Source organism: Rattus rattus, chromosome 3 (genome assembly GCF_011064425.1).
Source record: "Rattus rattus isolate New Zealand chromosome 3, Rrattus_CSIRO_v1, whole genome shotgun sequence".
Lineage (NCBI taxonomy): Eukaryota > Metazoa > Chordata > Mammalia > Rodentia > Muridae > Rattus > Rattus rattus.
In genome coordinates this window covers 14,216,598-14,238,455 of record NC_046156.1, presented here as the reverse complement: position 1 = coordinate 14,238,455, position 21,858 = coordinate 14,216,598, and the positions used below count along the sequence as shown (strand labels likewise).

Here is a 21,858-nt window from a genome sequence, read left to right as displayed (position 1 = left end):
TGCAAGCCATTGTATAATTCATTGCACACACATTTTCTTTTGATCCTTACAACTCTCAGTCTCTTCTTTATTGTCAGGAGAATCAAAGCAGGGATAAATTAAGTGTTATTCTTCTGATATCTAAGAAGCAAAGTCAAGGTGAACGCCAAGTGTTCTGAAGATACGACTTGATTCAAAGACTCAGTCTCAAACCTTCGATGTCAGGCATTCTGGCCTATGGCTTCCTAATCTGGTTGAGAGGGTTGCTTTCTTCCTAAAGGGAGATATATCATCTCTTTTCACTTTCTTCGTTGGCACAAAATGTTTTTTAAAAAGTAGTTTCAGATTTAGAGAAAACTAAAGAACATCATCTACCTTTCACCCAGATTCCCCAATTCGTTACTATTTTACAGCATTTGCTTTGTTATGTCTCTTTCTTTCTTCTATAAAATATAAGGCAAGAAGCACAAAAGAGAAGGCAAAGGAATTCTCCAGATTGAAAGACCTTTAAAACATATGCTCCTTTTACAGTTGCAAGCAGTACAAGAGTGTAATGAGTCATGGTGTGTGAAGTCAGTGTCACGTGCTCCTCAGGCACAGCTCTGCTCAGGAGGGCTGGCAGCTCCCAACGAGGGATGATGTTGGTGCCTTGGGAAACTTTCAGCAGTATCAGGAGGCTTGTCTGATTGCCATGACAGAGAGTAGGTATAATGGAGACCCAAGGGCAGAGGCTGTGGATGCCTAGCCACATCACTAAGACTTCAGGTTTCAAGCTTTTAGAGTTTACATGAGAACCCAACTGTCTCCTCTCCCATGCTATAGAGAGCCACCTGTGGACCTGTGGATTAAACGGGATGCCTACTTCCAAGTCAAGATGACATAATGGAAGCCATGTTTACTCTTCTACTCACAGAAGAGAGCTGAACAAGCAGACAAAAATATATAAAATAATATGGCACCCAAAACATGGGTCATAGCCACCAAAAGACCATGACCCTGAAAGAAGAAATGTAAGACCACTGACTTCCAGCCTGGAAAAGGTTTTCAGCATGCACTCTAGACGGATAGGAAGAGAGAAAGATACATAGAAACCAACTCTAAGGACCTACACAGGGAGTCCCTGAAGTGCTCAGCAGAACTTTCACTGGCATTTCTACAGAACTTACCTGAGGCTGAGGCCAAAAACGCACCCAGAAGTACTAGAGGGAGGTAAAAAAAAAATATCACTGGAGTCCATGCATGAACAAAAATAGTGCCCTTTCTCACCTGACAAAGAAAATTTCATAACTCAGGAACACTGGATCGGTACAAAGAACGGCCTTGTCTCAGTAAAAGGCCAGGCAGCCCTAGATCAAATGCAGCTCTGGTCCTGGGATAATAAAATTTAAAGAGATACTTGAAATAGCTTCTAAGAAAATAGTACCCAAAAAGCTGCATCATGCAATTATGGGACTTTATGAAAAATCCAGGACCCGACAGAGTAAAATTCATGCTGCCTACCTACAATCAAAAACAACCAAGCACTCAGTTCTTCCCAAACCAATTTATGAAATACTAATTAAAATGCCAGTAGGTTCTGTCAACGTAAATGCCACCAGATTCCGGTTTTTAGAGTGGCAATGGTGGTAGCAGAAATAGCCAATTCTAAAACCATAAGGAAACATGAAGAACTGTGAACATGGCAACTACGAGCAAAGTTACTTAACACCACTTGGTTTGAGGCCACGTTATTGAAGCTCTGATTATCAACACAGTGTTACATTGCGACACATATAGGCAAACAATCAAGGGGACAGAATAGTCTACTAAAAGACTCACACATAGAATGGAAAGAGAAAGTTACAGAAGCATTTGAATAAATGGTGCTAGAAAAATTGGCTATCCCTAGGTCCAAAAGAACCAAGCTATCACAAATATCAAAAAGCTACTTTGGTACTCATCACATACTTCACATGAAACATAAAAAAAGCTAACTAGAGGGGCTGTAGAGATGGCTCAGTGGTTAAGGGTGCTTATTGCTCTCACGGAGGGCCTGGGTTTGGGTCCCAGCACCCACACTGGGCAGCTCTCAACAGCCTACACTCCAGTTCTAGAACATCCTACATCTTCTTCCAGCTTTGACAGGCAGTTGTACTCATGCTCACAGACCCACACAGAGTCACCAAAGATATACATAAAAAAAATAAATCTTAAAGTCAAAGACATCCACATAAAGCCAGAGACATTGAAACCTACTAGAAGAGAAAGTGGGGAAGAGCCTGGAACAGATCAGCACAGGGGAGAATTTCCTGAGCAGAACACCGATGGCTCAGGCTCTAAGATCCACTATAGACAAATGGGATCTCATAAAATTGCAAAGCTTCTGTAAGGCAACACTGTCAATAGGACAAAATGGCAACCTACAGATTGGGAAAAGATCTTTACCAATCTTACATCCGATAGAAGACTAATATCTAATATATACAAAGAACTCAAGGAGTTAGACTCCAGAGAACCAAATAACCCTATTTAAAAAAAATGGGCTACAGAGCTAAACAAAGAATTCTCAACTGAGGAATATCGAATGTCTGAGACGCACCTAAAGAAATGTTCAACATCCTTAGTCATCAGGGAAATACAAATCAAAACAACCCTGAGATTCCACCTCACACCAGTCAGAATGGCTAAGATCAAAAACTCAGGTGACAACAGATGCTGGTGAGAATGTGGAGAAAGAGGAATACTCCTCCATTGTTGGTAGGATTATAAACTGGTACAACCATTCTGAAAACCAGTCTGGTGGTTCCTCAGAAAATTGGATATTGCACTACCTGAGAACCCAGCTATGACTTTCCTAGGCATATACCCAAAAGATGCTCCAACATGCTTCACTATGTTCATAGCAGCCTTATTTATAATAGCCAGAAGCTGGAAAGAACCCAGATGTCCTTCAACGGAGGAATGGATACAGAAAATGTGGTACATTTACACAGTGGACTACTAGTCAGCTACTAAAAACAATGACTTCATGAAATTTGCAAGCAAATGGATGGAGCTAGAAAATATCATCCTGAATGAGGTAACCCAATCACAAAAGAACACACATGTTATATACTCACTGATAAGTGGATATTAGGAATAAAAGCTCAGAATGCCTAAGATACAATTCACAGACCATATGAAGCTCAAGAAGAAGGAAGACCAAAGTGTGGATGTGTCTGTCCTACTTAGAAGGGGGAACAAAATAATCGCAGGAAGTAGAGGGTGGGAGGGACTTGGGAGGTAGAGAGGAGGGGGAAAGGAAAAAAGGGGTGGGGTTTGTTATGGTCAGATGTGGGAGGAGACGGGAGAAGTACAGAGGGTCAGGAAATTGAACAGAGGTGTATTGCAATGGAGGATGGGGAACTGGGGGTAGCCAACAAGAAAGTCCCAGATGCCCAGAAAGCAAGAGCCTCCCAGGACCCAACAGGGGTGACATTAGCTGAAATGCCCAATAAAGGGGAGAGAGAACCTGTAGAGACCATATCCAGAGGTTAGGCATGGCCCCCAATTGAGGGATGGGCCACTCACCCTTCTCAAAATTTTAACCCAGAATTGCTCCTGTCTAAAGGAAATAGAGGGACAAAGAGTGGAGCAGAGACTGAAGGGAAGGCCATCCAGAGACAGCCTCACCTGATCCATTCTATATGCAGTCACCAAACCCAGTCACTATTGTTGATGCCAAGAAATGCTTGCTGACAGGAGGCTGACATGGATGTCTCCTGAGAGGCTGTGCCAGGGCCTTACTGCTACAGATGAGGATGCTTGTAGGTCACTATCAGACTGAGCACAAGGACCCCAATAGAGGAGTTAGAGAAAGGACTGAAGAACTGAAGGGGTTTGCAACCCCACAGGAAGAACAACAATATAAACCAGCCAGACCCCCAGAGTTCCCAGGGACTAAACTACCAACCAAATGGTACACATGGGGGGACCCATGGCTCCAGCTGCATATACAGCAGAGGATGGCCTTATCTGACATCAATGGGAGAGAAGCCCCTTGGTCCTGTGAAGGCTCGATGCCCCAGTGTAGGGGAATGCCAAGGCAGGGAGGCAGGAGTGGATGGGTGGGTGGGAGAGCACCCTCATAGAAGCAGGGGGAGGGGGATGAGATGGGGGTTTGCAGAAGGGAAAGTGGGAAAGGGACTAACATTTGAAATGTAAATAAATAATCAATAAAAAATTTAAAAATTCAAATAAAAATAACAAAATAAAAAAGCATTTATTATTATTATTATTGTTGATGATGATGATGATGGAATAGATCACAACTTGCAATTATGAACTAAAATAAATTCTTTCTCCCATTTAAAAAAATGTACTTAAACATCATAGTTCTATATCCCTAAACCTAAAGTTATTAAACTTTTAGAAGAAAGTTACCAAGACTTTGGTCTATGAACTCTTAACTATGGTTCCCAAAACACTGTCCATAAGAGAAAAAATAAATGTGAAGACAGCAAAATTAAAAATCAAAGAATTTAAGGGGAGAACAACAAAATAAGCCATGAACTGGTGAGAAAGTTTCAAGTCACGATAAAGAACTTGTATTCAGAATACACAAATTCTATGGCGTGTACTCACACATAGATATAGAGCCAAGCACTTTAATTCCTTCCTAAGTTCTTTCACCAGCGAAATAAAGCATTCGTTCACATAGAACACGAACAATCAAAGCAACTTTATTTGGATAATACCTACAAAAATGGAAACAACACTCTCTGGCATCACGAAGCTGGGTAAATAGTTCTATGGCCATCTAATAAAACATCACTCTGTAGCTGCACACGGTAATACATGCCTTTAATCCCAGCACTTGGGAGGCAGGCAGATCTCTGAGTTAGAAACCAGCCTGGTTTACATAACAAGTCCCAGGCAAGCAAAGGCTACATAGTAAGACCTTGATTCAAAATAAAAACAAAAAACAAAAAACCAACAAAAAGTAATGAACCAGCAATATAGTAATATGCATAAAATGACAGACTGTGTTGAGATACCAGCACATATAAGTATGTGTTTTATATGCATATCACTTATGAATACTGTCTACTCCCTTATGCAAAATTCTAGAAAAGTCAAATTAGTTTTCAATGACATTCCATGGTTGCCTGGGGATACAGACCCAGGAAAACCATAGGCAGGAGAGACTACTGAGGGTAACGAAGACGGTGGAGATGAGAGGGATGCTCGTTATCTCTATGGTAACTGGTTTTATGGGTATAAAAACAGTAAAACTTATCAAAAGTTAACTTTTAAATACACGTAATTTGTTATATACGTGCATCATATTTCACCACGCTTTTGTTACCCCACACTTCCTAGGTGACTGCTCTACCACTGGGCTACCTACCTCCCAATTCCTCTTTCCTCTGTTGTTTTTGAGACAGGGCCACACGTAAGTCGCTCAAGCCAGCCTTGAACTCACCCTAGAACCCATGTCCGGCCTTCAACCTGCCTCAGCCGCTCAGGTAGCCGGGTTCACAGGCCTTTCTTATTAGGTTTGACTAACCTTGTACGTCTTCAAATTGAGATAACAAGAATGAAGAGTTGGGATCATCAGGTACACTAATCGGATTACTACGTGGTTAGCAGACATGCTGAGCTCACAGCTACCACGCTGGACAGGAGAGTAGGGAATAACACCTGTCACTGCTTGTTCTGTAGTTTATCTTTCACATGCCCCGCCCATAAAGAACACGTGACTCTGTCGCCCCGCCCACCGCTGGCTGCCTCAACTTGAATGGAAAACATGGCAGCTCTACCGCAACGCACCCATTGCTGGGATTGTTTTAAAGAAGATTTCATTAAGTTAATTATAATGTAATGTTTCCGTGAGGGAAAACGCACACTCTGCTCGGAGCACATGGCTCCTTGCTCACCTTCATGGCTTCTGTGGAGAAGAAGCTAAACAAAAGAAAGGACAACGGCCTGGAACTTTCTTCCTCCTTGTAACTGAAAGGGTTACAGTTTCAGTACAGTTCCTCTCGATGGACACAAAGATATCCTGCAACTTACTATTTTCTTAGTCTACTGTGTATAGGAAAATATAGTCTCCTTTTATTTTCCTATTAAAAAGAATCCAGCACAAAACCCTTAGACAGCACTCGGAGTGCCCGAGTGAGAGGAGATATTCAGAAACCCCCTCCGTATGCGCTGAAATAGGTCACCTTCAAGGAAAGGTTCAAAAGCCAGGCAGAGAAGTTGTTAATCTCAACATCTATCGACCATGAACTTCTTTCCCTGCTATGATCACGCCCCGTTTTGAAGGTAGAGGCGATGATTATTAAAGCAAACACAAAAACCCAAACTCTGCTTTCGGCCCCCACCTAGCGACCTCTGGACTTGGGGACCTGCCTTCTCAGTTTTTGTCTCATTTGAGACGGTGGGGCTGAATTCCTTAAGCTTCTTTGATCCACAGCCTGAAACCATCATTCTTCCACACAGGCCTGACATATGTCACACATTTGTCATAGAGCTGGACTACAGAAAAGGCAACTGGAGTTAAGAGGGAAGGCGACAGGTAGCTGGTGTCCAGTGTAGATGACCAGACCCCCCAAACTCTGTTCTACAGCAGCTAAGGGGATGGGAGCAGAAACCGGGCCCCTGAGTGCTTGCAGAAGCAGAACTCAGAAGCGGGCCTCACTTACTTATTGACAACAGCCATTTCCCTTGTTGTCCACGTCAACAGAGAGCGTGGGGCGGCCTGCAGAGTTCCTTTACTCCCGCAACTAATCAATGAGGGAAGAAAGCTTGGGTTTAATTCTTCGAAAGTGAGGGAATATATCTTCCCAACTGGTAAGTGGTTCTTCACAGCTCCACACAGCTCACACATGGTTCTTTACATCTCCAGTGCCCTCCTGCTGGGGACACAGGCTCACAGCTCAGAGACTGGAGGACAGGTTGGGGCGCTGGACTGTGACCTGGCAGGGCTGCCTCTGGCTGCCCAGCTCTGTGAAGAAACTGTAACCCATACTCAGAAGTAGAGAAAAACAAGCCTCCATTTCTGGCCCCTTCCCAATATCTGCTGTGAGGGTTTTTGTTTTTGTTTTTGTTTTGTTTTGTTTTTTTCCTTTTTTCCCTTTTTGGTCCCCTTCCCCTGCTTCTATTGTTCAATGAAATACAGAAGGGAATTAAAGCCTTTGTCAGAAAGTATTCCCCTACCTCATATATTCTCAGCAAAATTCAATCTGGGAGATACCCATGCCAAAGTAAAGCACCTAAAACAAAACAAAAACAACTACAAAACAAACAACCAAAATAACAACAACAACAAAACCCAGATCTCATATCACAGAAATGGAGGTGGTGGTGATGGTGGGGTGTTGAGATGTTAGGATGTGTGTGTGGGGGGTAGGGGAGTAGGCAGCTCATCAGATTTACGTAAAACCACGAAAACATTTGGGATACAGTAACATCACTGTCTTTTTGTTTATCAGATGAGGGAATGTATAAATATATACATATATATACATATATACATATATATATATATATGCATGTGTGTGTGTGTGTGTGTGTGTGTGTGTGTGTGTGTGTGTGTATAAAAGCCACTGGGGGAATGGGATATGGAACTGTCAGATGGCAGACCGGGAGGGAAAATAAAGACTGGACTATAAAAAAGAGATCACATAATAATGATGATGATGATAACAATAATAAAGGGGAAAAATAAAAGCCCTCCCCAACTCATATACAATTAGCAAATCAGGGGGGCAAACCTGCTTTAGATATAAGAAAGTCAAAACAAAAAGCCGGTCTGGAAATCTGTTTCCTTGAATTCAGCTGAAGGCATAATTTAAATACATTTCCTCTCGGATCACTTCAGACTTCGACACTACTCCTCCAGGGATCACTGTGACACACACAGCAAGTGCGTCGTGTTGTTCAGTAAATTCACAAGATGCTGTTACTCTGCCAGAAGTGGATGGTTAGCAAACAACATTGCAAGTGTGAGATCAGCGTGCTCCTGCACGGCCATGCACACACACACACACACACACACGCACACACACACACGCGCACACACACACGCACACACACACACCCTAACTTCCAGCTGCTAAGTCTCTAAGATCACTGCTAAAGAAAGCTGATATTTAATAGAATAGTATAGACATTAGCACCCATCCACAGAGTCACAGAGTAGACAGGAGAGAGAGCTGCTGGTCCAGCCACAGGAAGAATGGCTCTTTAGTTGGACACTATTACACATTCACCGTTTTCTATGCATCTCAGAAAGAAAAGATCTCACAGCAACGCTCTGGGACAGCAGACACACTGTCATCACTACTGTTTTCTCCCTTTCCTTTCACGAAAGAGTAAAAGGAAAACCTACCTAGAAGCAACTAAAACATATCATTTTTATAGGCTTATCAAGAACGGCCGAAGAAACCCCCAATGTTTTCTTTCACAAAGTAGAGGGACTAGGGAATTGAATAAGGAGATACAATTTGACACAGTGCAATAAAACCAGGCTGGCTCACAGCCCACATGACTTAGGAATCACACAGGAGCCACAAACTGCCTTCTGGTTGGTTCATGGCTGACTTTTTAAAGCTACAGAGTGCCTGCTCACTTTGGGGAACTACTTTCAGCACAATTAGAGAGAGGGGATGAGCCCCACTTCCAAGGAGGCAGAATTCTCTTTGCACATGTCGAGTACAAACAAGACGCTGTTCGGGTCAGTAGCTGCTTACTTCCCCACCTTCCCAGTTGCTACATAGATCGTTACTGCTCTTCTGTGTAGCCGTACTATGTTTCAAACTATTTCCTTTTCTCCCGGTGGGAAACATAAGAGAAACCCCAGGGCTTACTGGATACACAGTGAACACTAGGAAGCTGCAGTAGCTCCTTAGTCTTTTTTATCCCTGACAGAGGCGTGGACAAAGTTCCCAGAGCTGGCTTTTAAATAATCTCTTTGTGAGGATGAGGAAGGCTCTGGCCAGCTAGCAAATCTCTCAGACAGAGGAAGCAGCATCTCTCCGAGAGAATGTGAACTAGGCCAGAGCTCCTGCAAACATTTATATTCCACCCCAGGAAGCCAACCAGAAACAAGCAGAAACAAGCAGAACCTTTTTCCTACAAAAGGAAAACTTCAAATTGAACTGTTGTCTCAGTTTCATAAAAAGCCTAACCCTGTTCCCCCACCTCCACGCCCACCCCCAAGAAAACTTCAGCTAACACTTCTAACCCTGAGCACTCGGTCCTGCTTAGGTCACATATAGTCAAGGCACGCCATCTTAAGTTCCAGTTCTGGAAGCCAGAGGAGAGCACAGAGACTGGGGATGAGTTTTCGATCGCTACCTGGTCAATCTTAGAGTTCCTGGATTGTCTGGAAACTGCTACTTGGTTTGCAGGTGTGTGTGGGGGTTGGTGGGGGTGGGTATTCCTGTCCCATAACCCTTAACATTCTGTATGTAAGTGGAAAACAGATATCAACATTTCGAAACTTTTAATTCAAGATCTCCACCAACCTCCAACACCTGCTGCCGAGAAAAACCCAAGCCTCCCCCATCCCCCCCCAAAAAAACTGGTGACAAAACTAATTAAACCCACTCAAAACAATGGCACAAAGATCTATGCAAGGACCCTGAGGATCCTCAGTTCTCAGCAACTGTGCTGTGTAGATTTTAGGCAGAACCCAGGATAAACTGGCTTCTCCTTTCTCTACTAACCTTTAAGGACATTCAGAGATCAAAAGTCAACAAGTTTAGTCTAAATCTCGGTCCCGAATTCCTAAATCACCCACACACCTGATTTTATAGGAAGGGCATTGGAAATTTTCAGCTTCCCGAAGACCACAGCTGAGAAATATTTATTCCGAAGGCTCTCTTTTCTGGGCTTTGCTACTGCTCTGATTGCAAAAGCAGCTGAAAGTTTTCAGGGGTGAATTGTTAAGTGCTCAGTATTTCTTCCTACTGTTCTGAGCAGGGGTCAGCATGTGGGTGCACTATCATGAATGACCAAAATAGCAGATCCACGCTCTGGGACTTCGTGGGAACTCCTGACTCATTTCCCAATAACAGCTAAAAGGAGCGGCTTTGCATTTTAAGCCTGGTGGGTAAGGGAGCCAGGGGGACAGCACAGCTCAGAACAGTTCTCAAAGCAGCTCTGATCCCATCCTCCAAGGGAAAGGCTCAAAGAGAAGTAGGCAGGCCTGAGTTCCTCAGGCACACTCACTGGAGGAAGGACTCTGAAGTTTCTCCAAGCACCTTCCCCTTCACATAGAAAAGGCCACCGTCTCCCTTCCTGCCTGCTGTGTTCAAAAGTTTGCGAGTTACATAAATGTGTTTCTGGAAGTGTTACAGAAAATTGGTGCTGTTTCATCAAGAGTGAACCACCAAGGTGTCCTAAATGATGGCACCAGGTTTCACTTAGTAGCTAGTTTCTAACTTTGGAAATAAACGGGCATTTGTGAATGTCTGTGTGGACTCGGGCACTTGCTCTTATATGAGGGACCTGTATATTAATCATGTTAACATTGTTACGTGAAGCACGTGAATGTGCTGTACGCAGGAGGTGATTTTAGAACTGTGTGTGTGTGCGTGCTGTGTGTAGAGGGGCGCCCAAACACTGCTTTCTAAGGCAGTACATCTGAACTGAGGTAACTGTGGATAACCTGGCCTCTGGATTCTAGAACGGAACCTTTGGGACCACTTGAAAGCGCCCTCGGATTGGGGAGGGGAGGCCAGTCAGGAAGAGCAGGAGACTAGGTACTTTGAGTGGCTTCTATGTTGACCTGCACCCACCTCCAGGAAGCACCGACGGCCCAGGAAAGCCAGGCTGCTCTGTAGGAACCTTCCACCTGGTCCCGTGCTGGACCGAAGTCCCCGAGGGCAGGGCTGTATGCGTACCGAAGGGCGTCTCCTGGGCAAAGGACGGGCGTCCTCCGGGCCAGCGGTCGGCTAAGCAACTCGGCGGTGGCGCGGGTGACAGAGGGGAAAGTTTCTGCAGAGATTGTGAGGGAGAACAGGGCGGTCAGCCTTGGGTGGGAGTTGCTAGGTGTGTGGTGCAGACCCTAGCACCTACGACCTGTCCTGTCCCGCCAGCTCTGTCCCGCTCCACTACAGGTGACAAAGTGCACGTCCGCGGGGCACCAAACTCACGGGGACCGCGGGACGGGCGTTTGGGGTAATATGGGTTTTGTTGTTGTTGTTGTTTTGTTTTTGTTTTTGATCCTATCCTGGTGTTCTCTGGTTCCTTTCATCCTGGAGAGGAGGGAGGGCGGGCGTGTTCCCAGGACGGCCTGCGAACCCATCACTTACCTCCCACCCAGCCGCCCGGTGGCCGCCACGCGCGGAGCCCAGAGCAGCACCGGGCGCGTGGCACGCCGGGAGTTGTAGTCCACCGTGGCGCCGGGGGTCTCGGAGGCGGGGGCGGAGGGAGCGTGGAGAGGCAGAGGCTTTAAGAGTGAAAGGACCCAATCAGAGCATTTGCCAATGCTTCAAACTTCCAGAGAGCAGAAGGGAGGGGCTCCTCTTGGGAAAATTAGTACAGCGTAGGTTTTCTGTTACGGACATTTTCTGTGGACAACCCCGCAGAAGTTGTAAGTCGAACTTTAGCAATAATGATTACAAGACATTTCCAGGCCAAGTTCCTATTTTGTAGGGCCCTGCTTCCCCTTCACTGGGAGCACGTGTGGCATACTTTGCTTAGAAACTCCGGTTTTCTTGTGGGAGAAACTGCATCATTCCATCATAGGGTAGTTGGACTCTCCATTTACAGACCACTCTGTAGCACTCGTTACAAAGCCCTGTTTATTTATTTGTTCCCTTCTGTTAACATTCATAAAGCAACACTGGGATTTTAGCAAAGAAAAGCTAAAGATGCAGCTTTGTGTGTCTGCACCTGAGGAGCTTGGAGTCACCTGTGCTTAGTCACTTCCTCCTCCTACCCTTCTTCGTCTTTAGGAGGAGAGAGGGAGGCCTGGAAAAAGCTATAGTACACCAATCTAAAAAAGAGGAACTTTCGTGGAGCATGTTCTTGAAGCAGTTGGTGAGGCTGTAGAGCTAGTTCGGACAGTAATCTTCTTCCCCGTTAAATGTAAACATCTTAGAAAGTTTTCTAGAAATTAGGCCCATCTTATGAAAAATGAGTCATAAAGGTGACAGCAGATTTCGCTTACGAGCAAAGGGGGGTGGGGGGAGCCAGATATAGTAACTTCCGTTCTGTGAGGGCAGAAGATCCTTAAGGCTTGCTGGCCAGCCAGCACGGGACCCTTGGCTAGTTCTAGACCAAAGAGAGATTAGGTAACAAACAAATGGAGACTGTACCTTTAGACCAGCACTTGAGTTTACTTCCGGCCTCCATACTCACACAGAAACACGCAAAGACACTTGCATAAAGAAACGCACCCAACACACCGGTCCCCCATCTGCAATAGTTGGTAAACAGATTAGTAAAGAGTTGCTCGAGATGTAAGCCGGATGGAGTACCAGTGCGCACAAGCCCACACCCCCAACTCAGAAACTATCTTGAGTTGATAATCATGTGTAAAGGATATATAAACCACACTTAAGAACAGATCCATGGGGGTTGGGGCGCTTGCCTAGCAAGCTCAAGGCCCTGGGTTTGGTCCTCAGCTCCGGGGGAGAAAACAAACAAACAAACAAACAAACAAAACACCACTAACAACAAAAAGACTTAAAAAGATCAGATCCACGTGTTGCAGTAGATTACCAATGCTGATACATTGTGGCCCGCAGTCTTGTGTTCTTGTGGGCTTTCTGCCTGTGTGGAAGGGTGTGCCTCTGCATCTGTACGTTTCTTTGGCTCTCTTCTTGTCGCTGGTTTCTGCACTTGTTTTGTCTCATTCTGTTTGTTTTATTTCACCATATTTTATTTTTATTGTTTTATATGCCTGTTTGTTTTCTAATAAAAGAGAAAAAGAAAGGGTAAGGATTTGGGGAGGTGGAGAGTTGGGGAAGAATCTGGAAGGAGCTGGGGGAGGGGAACCAATATATTTTAAGAAAAAAATCTATTTTTGATAATAAATATATATATTATGTTAATAAAAATAAATTAATCATAAATGATAAGATACACAGATAAATTAATGGTAAGTGATAAATAACATAGGTTGCCACCCAAAGCATTAGGAGAGCGAAGTGGGAAGGAAAAAGCAGTGGGAAAGAAATTTAATGCAAGATTCTAAGATGAAATATGACACCACAGGGTCACAGGAGGCCAATGGCAGCCAGGAGATGAGAGGCCACAGAGACCTAGAATCCCAGTGTTGTCACTCCTGAGTTAGGTCTAGGGACAAAAAGTTATTTAACCTCTCCAGATCTCTTTGACCTCAGCATTAAAATGTATGAAATACCAGTTGTGTAACAATAGCTCTGAGTGGCAGTTCAGATTAAAATAGGCAGGAGACACTCAGAATAGTACGTGGCCCTATTCTAAGCACTGAGCTAATGTTGCCTACTATTATTATCTACAGAAATTCCTTTTGTGGAAGTATCAAGAAATGAATTGGCGTGGAAGCCTGTGGGGAGGCTGTAACTGTGTTCTAAGCTACAGCAGCATCTTAAGCTGCAGTGACAGACAGGAAGCAGCTAGGAGAGTCTTCAGAGAGAATAGGCAGGGCAGGGCAATCCTCTGCATGTGGGGGAAGAGGAGCAGGGCATCCAAGAAGTTATCACTTCCTGGATCAGGAATATGTTCGGAGTTGTCGTTTCAGACACAGACATAGCCATCAGAACACAAAGTTTTGGAGGAAAATACCCAGTTTGGCTGGGTGTGAATGACCACATAACAGTTGGGAAGGGCTATTTTGAATCTACGTGGTGATACAGAATTTTCAGAGCCATTTGTGGAGGAGAGGAAGTTGGAAAGCCCATGCAGAGACGAAGAGAAGAAGAGCAGGAGTGGGCAGGAGGAGCTGAGATGTCCGGTGATAGTGGCAGCCAAGGGCTGCAGGGGCGAAGTCCAGCAGAGCCCAGGAAGGAGGGAGCAGTGACAGGGGACAGGCCAGCAGCACAGTCACACAGAGACACTAAGAGACCATTGAATGCATGACTGGCCTGGGGGTTGTTTTGGAAGTTAATGGGGTGAGCTTTTTCTTGCTGCTGACTGGGAAAGGATGAAGTTGCTAGAGCTAAAACTTCTGGGCATCTTCCATTGCCCGGGACTCCTGAATTGTCTTACACCCTGTGTGTCCCCATTGTTCCACAGTCCCACAGTTCATATAGGGGAAAACTCATGTTGAATCATCCCAGCCTACACTTAAATATGAAGTGTTTTTCACATGGCTTTAAGATACTTTTCTTGGAGTGTAGCAGCTTGAATAATGACATCATCCATGGAATTCAGGCCACCAGTTCACCTTGTGGCTGCCCATTCCCTCATCCCCTACCCCCATGATTGTAGCATGTGGACATAAAGATCTACTTCACCAGCATTTATTTTTCCTTCCTAACAGTTATTACCTCCTGGGATGGTTAAATTTGAATGTCCACTGGACTAGATCTGGGATCAACTAAGGCATGCATCTGGGCAGACCTGTGAGGGAATATCAGGGAATGGTTAGATGAGGTAAGGACATTATTCCTAGTGCTCAGCACCTTCCTCATCTCCACAGCATCTGCTGAGCGCCACTCTGTGAATCTCTGAAGGAAGAAATAGCCAGGTCACCAGCACAGCTGGTTAGGCACTAGAGAACTGGTCAGAGGGAGGCTAGGGATGAGTGTGGAGGTGGAGACAGGTGCTGTGGGTTTGTAGGCGAGGCAAGGACTTCGCTTTGATTGAGGTGAGCAGCTGTTGGAGAGATTTGAGCAGAGGAGTAATACAGCAGAACAGATTTTTAAAGGATGATTTTGGCTACTCTGTCAGGGATCCATCATAGCGAACAAAGTAGGGACAGACTAACAGAAGCATTGCCGTAATTCAGGGACATTGCCATAGAATCTTGAACCAGAGCGATAGCACTTAAAACGAGGGGTTTCTCTCAAGGGTGTGCACTGCCCTTGCAGAGGATCTGAGTTTGGTTCCTGGTACCCACACCACCACCACCACAATTGGCTTGCAACCAATTATAATTCAGCTCTGGGGACTCTGCTGCCTCTGTCCCCCAAAGATGACACACATATGTCCCCTGACACAGGACACACATACATAATTTTAAAAACTAAACATTGGTGCTGCAGAGCTATCTCAGCTGTTAAGAGCACTTGCTGCTCTTCCAGAGGGTCGAGTCCCAGAATGTGTATGGTGTCCCACAACCATCTATAAGTCTAGTTCCTGGGGGATCTGATGCCTTCTTCTGGCCTCCAAGGGCACTAACCGTGCATATGGTGTTCAGACATACATATAGTCAAAACACCAATATACACAAAAGAAATCTTAAAAATGATAGATTAGCCTTACAGTCTTCATCTGCACCCAGAATTGGGGCTGTCCTACAGCCCTTGGACACAAAACCTGCCCACAGAGGGCTGATGTGCCAGTAGCTCTCTCCCTCCTAAGTCCATACCCCACAGGTGGGACCTCAATTTCTCTCCAATGACTGTCCAAGGAGAGACACACCAGAAGTGCACAGGGCATGGAAGCCACAGGAACCTTCCAGTTGCCATTTGGGCCCAGAGATGGGTCTGTCCCACAACTCTTAGACCCAAAACCTACCCAGAGAGAGCTAGTCTCCCAGGAGCCCTCTCACTCCTAAGATCACAGGCTCACAGGCCCACAAGAGGGACAAGTTCCAGGCAGAGACAGCAAGGTCAATTACATCAGAGATAACCAGATGGCAAGAGGGAAGCACAAAATTCTAAGCAACAGAAACCGAGACTATTGGCATCATCAGAACCCAGTTCTCCCACGGCAGCAAGTCCTGGATACCCCAACACACTGGAAAAGCAAGATTTGGATTTAAAATCACATTTCATGATGATGATAGAGGACTTTAAGAAAGGCATAAATAACTCCCTTAAAGAAATACAGGAGAAAACATGGAAACAAATATAAGCCCTTAAAGAGGAAACACAAAAATCCCTTAAAGAATTACAGGAAAACACAACCAAACAGGTGAAGGGACTGAACAAAACCATCCGGGATCTAAAAATGAAAATAGAAACAATAGAGAAATCACAAAGGAAGACAACCATGAAAATAGAAAACCTAGGAAAGAGATCAGGAGTCATAGGCTCAAACATCACCAACAGAATATAAGAGATAGAAGAGAGAATTTCAGGGGCAAAAGATACCATAGAAAACATTAACACAACAGTCAAAGAAAATGCAAAAAGCAAAAGACTTCTAACCCAAAACTTCCAGGAAATCCAGGATACAAAGAGAAGAGCAAACCTAAGAATGATAGGTATAGAAGAGAGCAAAGATTCCCAACTTAAAGGCCCAAAAATATTGTCAACAAAATTATAGAAGAAAACTTTCCCAACTTAAAGAAAGAGATGCCCATGAACATACAAGAAGCCAATAGAATGCCAAACAGACTGGACCAGAAAAGAAATTCCTCCCATCACATAATAGTCAAAACACCAAGTGCACAAAACAAAGAATATTAAAAGCAGTAAGGAAAAAGGTTAAATAACATATAAAGGCAGACCTATCAGAATGACACCAGATTTCTCACCAGAGGCTCTAAAAGCCAGAAGATCCTGGACAAATGTTTTACAGATGATAAGAGAACACAAATGCCAACCCAGGCTAGTAAATCCAGTAAAACTCTCAATTACCACAGATAGAGAAACCAAATTTACACAATATCTTTCCACAAATCCAGCCCTACAAAGAATAATAGATAGAAAACTCCAACACAAGGAGGGAAACTACACCATACAGAAAGCAAGAAAGTAACAAACCCAAAAGAAGATAGTCACAAAAATATGATTCCACCTTTAGCAAAAATCAGTCAAACAAACAAACAAAACAGGAAGCAACAATCACTTTTCCTTAATATCTCTTAACATCAATGGACTCAATTTCCCAATAAAAAGGCATAGACTAACAGACTGGATACATAAACAGGACCAAGCACTTTGCTGCATAGAGGAAACACACCTCAGTGACAAAGACAGACACTACCTAAGAGTAAAAGGCTGTGAAAAAATTATCTAAGCAAATGGTTCTAAGAAACAAGCTGGAGTAGCCATTTTAATGTCAAATAAAATTGACTTTCAACCAAAAGTTATCAAAGAAGATAAGAAAGAATACTTCATGCTCATCAAAGAAAAAATCTACAAGGATGAGCTCTCAATTCTGAACATCTATGCTCCAAGTGCAAGGGCATCCACATTCATAAAAGAAACTTTACTGTAGCTCAAAGCATAAATTGCACCACATACAATAATAGTGGGAGACTTCAAAACATCACTCTTATCAATAGACAGATCATAGAAACAAAAACTAAACAGAGACACAGTGAAACTAATAGAAGTTATGACCCAAATGGATTTAACAGACATCTATAGAACATTTCACCCTAAAACAAAAGAATATACTTTCTTCTCAACACTTCATGGTACCTTCTCCAAAACTGACCATATGATCAGTCACAAAACAGGCCTCAACAGATATAGGAAGATTGACATAATCCCATGCATCCTACCAGATCACCACAGACTAAGACTGGCCTTCAATAACAACAGAAACAACAGAAAGCCCACGTACACATGGAAGCTGAACTACATTCTACTCTATGATAACTTGGTCAAGAAAGAAATATAGAAAGAATTTTTAGAATTTAATGAAAATTAAATTCTAAACATACCCAACTTATTCAACATACCCATATTCAACATACCCAAACTTATGGGACACAATGAAAGCAGTACTAAAAGGAAAACTCATAGCTCTGAGTGCCTCCAAAAAGAAACTGGAGAGAACATAAACTAACAACTTGACAGCAAAAAGCTGAAAGTTCTAGAACAAAAAAAAGAAAGAAAGAAAATTCACTCTAGAAGAGTAGATGGCAGGAAATAATCAAACTCAGAGATGAAAACAATCAAGTAGAAATAAAAAGAACTATACAAAGAATCAACAAAACCAGGAACTGGTTCTTTGAGAAAAATCAACAAGATAGACAAATCGTTAACCAGACGAATCAGAGGGCAGAGAGACAGTAGCCAAATTAACAGAAGCAGAAGTGAAAAGGGAGACATCACAACAGAATTTGAGGAAACTCAAAAAATTATCAGATCCTACTACAAAAGCCTATACTCAACACAACTGGAAAATCTGGAGGAAATGAACAATTTTCTAGACAGATACCAGGAACCAAAGTTAAATCAGGATCAGATAAACCATCTAAACAGTCCCATAACCCCTAAAGAAATAGAAGCAGTCATTAAAAGTTTCCCAACCCCCCCCCCAAAAAAAAAGGCCCAGTACCAGAAGGGTGTAGTGCAGAATTCTATACCAGAATGTTTTAGTGCAGAATTCTTTCAGACCTTCAAAGAAGACCTAATACCAATACTCTTCAAATTTTTCCACAAAATAGAAACAGAAGGAACACTACCCAATTCACAACTACACTTATACCTAAACCATACAAAGACCCTACAAAGAAAAAGAACTTCAGACCAATTTCCCTGATACTGATGCAAAAACACTCAAAATTCTCTCAAACCAAATCCAAGAACACATCAAAATGATCATTCATCATGATCAAGTAGGCTTCATCCCAGGGATGCAGGGATGCTTCAATGTATGGTAATCCATCAACGTAATCCACTATATAAACAAACTCAATGGAAAAAAAAAAAACTCATGTTAGATGTGGAGAAAGCATTTGACAAAATTCAAAACCCCTTCATGATAAAAGTCTTGGAAAGATAAGGCATTCAAGGCTCATAGTAAATGCAACGTAGTAAATGCAATATACAGAAAACCAGTAGCCAACATCAAACTAAATGGACAGAAACTTGAAGCAATCCCACTAAAATCAGGGACAAGACAAGGCTGCCAACTCTCTCCCTACTTATTCAATATAGTACTTGAAGTCCTAGGCAGAGCAATCAGAAAACAAAAAGAGGTCAAAGGCATACAAATAGGAAAGGAAGAAGTCAAAATATCACTATTTGTAGATGATATGATAGTATACTTATATGACCCTAAAAATTCCACCAGAGAACTCCTACAGCTAATAAACAACTTTCGCAAAGTGGCTGGATATAATTTTAACTCAAACAAATCAGTAACCTTCCTCTACTTAAATGGGCTGAGAAAGAAATTAGGGAAATGACACCATTCACGATAGCCACAAATAATATAAAATAACTTGGTATGACTCTAACCAAGGGAGTGATAGATCTGTATGACAAGAACTTCAAGTCTCTGAAGAAAGAAATTGAAGATCTCAGAAGATGGAAAGATTTCCCATGCTCATGAATTGGCAGGATTAAAATAGTAAAAATGGCCAACTTGCCGAAAGCAATCTACAAAGTCAATGCTATCCTGATCAAAATTCCTTCTCAATTCTTCATAGAATTAGGAAGAGCAATTTTCAAATTCATTTGGAAAAGCAAAAAACTCAGGACAGTGAAAACTATTCTCAACAATAAAAGAACTTCTGGGGAATCACCATCCCTGACCTCAAGCTGTATTACAGAACAATCGTTATAAAAACTACATGGTATTGGTACAGAGGCACATAGATCAATGGAATAGAATTGAAGACCCAGAAATGAAACCACACACCTATGGTCACTTGGTCTTTGACAAAGAAGCTAAAACCATCCAATGGAAAAAAGACAGCATTTTCAACAAATGGGGCTGGTTCAACGGGTGGTCAGCATGTAGAAGAATGCAAATTGACCCATTCTTATCTTCTTGTACAAAGCTCAAGTCCAAGTGGAGCAAAGACTTCCACATAAAACCAGATACACTAAAACCAATAAAGTGGGGAAAAGCCTTGAACACATAGGCATAGGGGAAAATTTCCTGAACAGAACACCAATGGCTTATGTTCTAAGATCAACAATTGACAAATGGGACCTCATAAAACTGCAAAGCTTCTGTAAGGAAAAGGACACTGTCAATAGGACAAAATGGCAACCAACAGATTGGTAAAAGGTCTTTACCAATCCTACATCTGATAGAGGGCTAATATCCAAAATATACAAAGAACTCAAGAAGTTAGACTCCAGAGAATCATATATCCCTATCAGAAAATGGGCTAAATAGTTAAACAAAGAATTCTCAATTGAGGAATACCAAATGTCTGAGAAGCACCTAAAGAAATGTTCAACATCCTTAGTCATCAGGGAAATGCAAATCAAAACAACTCTGAGATTCCACCTCACACCAGTCAGAATGGCTAAGATCAACTCTCACATGATAGTAGATGCTGGTGAGGATGTGGAGAAAGAGGAACACTCCTCCATTGCTGGTGGGATTGCAGACTGGCACATCCCCTCTGGAAAGCAGTCTGGAGGTTCCTCAGAAAATTGTAAATAGTACTACCTGAGGACCCAGCTATGCCACTCTTGGGCATACACCCAAAAGATGCTCCAACATATAACAAGGATATATGCTCTACTATGTTCATAGCAGCCTTATTTATAATAGCCAGAAGCTGGAAAGAACCCAGATGCCCTTCAATAAAGGAATGGATACAGAAAATGTGGTACATCTACACAATGGAATACTACTTAGCTATTAAAAACAATGTCTACATGAAAATCTTAGGCAAATGGATGGAACTAGAAACACACATGGCCTGCACTCATGGATAAGTGGATATTAGCCTAAAAGCTTTGAATACCTAAGAAAAAATTCACAGATCATATGAAGCTCAAGAAGCAGGAAGACCAAAGTGTGGATGCTTCATTTCTTCTTAGAAGGGAGAACAAAATACTCATGGGAGGAAATGCAGGGACAAATAGTGGAGCAGGGCCTGAAGAAAAGGCCATCCAGAGACTGCCCCACCTGGGGATCCATCCTATATACAGACACCAAACCCAGTCACTATTGCTGATGCCAAGAAGTGCTTGCTGACAGGAGTCAGACATGGGTGTCCCCTGAGAGGCTCTGCCAGAGCCCTACTGATGCAGATGAAGATGGTTGCAGATGACTAAACAAGGGGACCACAATGGAGGAGTTAGAGAAAAGACTGAAGGAGCTGAAGGGGTTTGCAACACTTTAGGAAGAACAACAGTATCAACCAACCAGACCCCACCAGAGTTCATAGGAACTAAACCACCAACTATTGAATACAAATAGAGAGACCCATGGCTCTAGCCACATATGTAGCAGAGGATGGCATTGTCCAGCATCAATAGGAGGAAAAGCCCTTGGTCCTGTGAAGGCTTGTTTCCCCAAAGTAGCAGAATGCCAGGGCTTTGATGTGGGAGTGGTTGGATGCGAGTGGGAGCGGCTCAAAGAAGCAATGGGAGGGGAGGGAGGAGATAACATTTGAAATGTAAATACATAAAATATCCAAGAAAAAATATAATTTAAAAAATATTGAATAAAAAAGAAATATCTCAGCAGCAAAGATAGATATTACCTCAGAGTAAAGGGCTGGAGAAACATTTTCCAAGCAAATGGATACATGTAGCAAGCTGGCCAATCTAATATGTAACACAAATATGTCTTCAACCAGAATTAATCCAAAGAGACAGGGAAAGAAACTTCATATTCATCAAAGGAAAAATCTGTTGGAGATTGGTGCTGATGCTTTGAATCTGTGAGTACAGTCACTGAAGGTCCTTGTCCCCAGTTGGTTTTTGCTCCTCTGTCAATAAAGATGCCAGCAGCCAATGGCTGGATATGAGGCAGGACACATGAGGGTAGGATATAGAAAGAATCTCTAGGTCTGGGGGAAGGAAAGGGGATGCAGTAGTGGCAGGAAATAAAGCCAACCAGTAGCGGGGGAAGTTTTAGGAGTCCCCAGTCTTTGAGGTAGCC

The 21,858-nt window shown here is 43.1% G+C and overlaps 1 protein-coding gene across 1 annotated transcript in view; it reads right to left on the bottom strand.

The window, feature by feature from the left end:
• Samd13 (sterile alpha motif domain containing 13) overlaps nt 1–10,820 on the bottom strand; it is a 36,303-nt gene extending 25,483 nt beyond the window's left edge. Inside the window, exon 1 of the mRNA XM_032896600.1 lies at nt 10,746–10,820. The gene's annotated coding sequence lies outside the window, so the exon portion shown is untranslated. The remainder of the gene's footprint in view (nt 1–10,745) is intronic.
• Between the last annotated feature and the right edge of the window lie 11,038 nt (nt 10,821–21,858).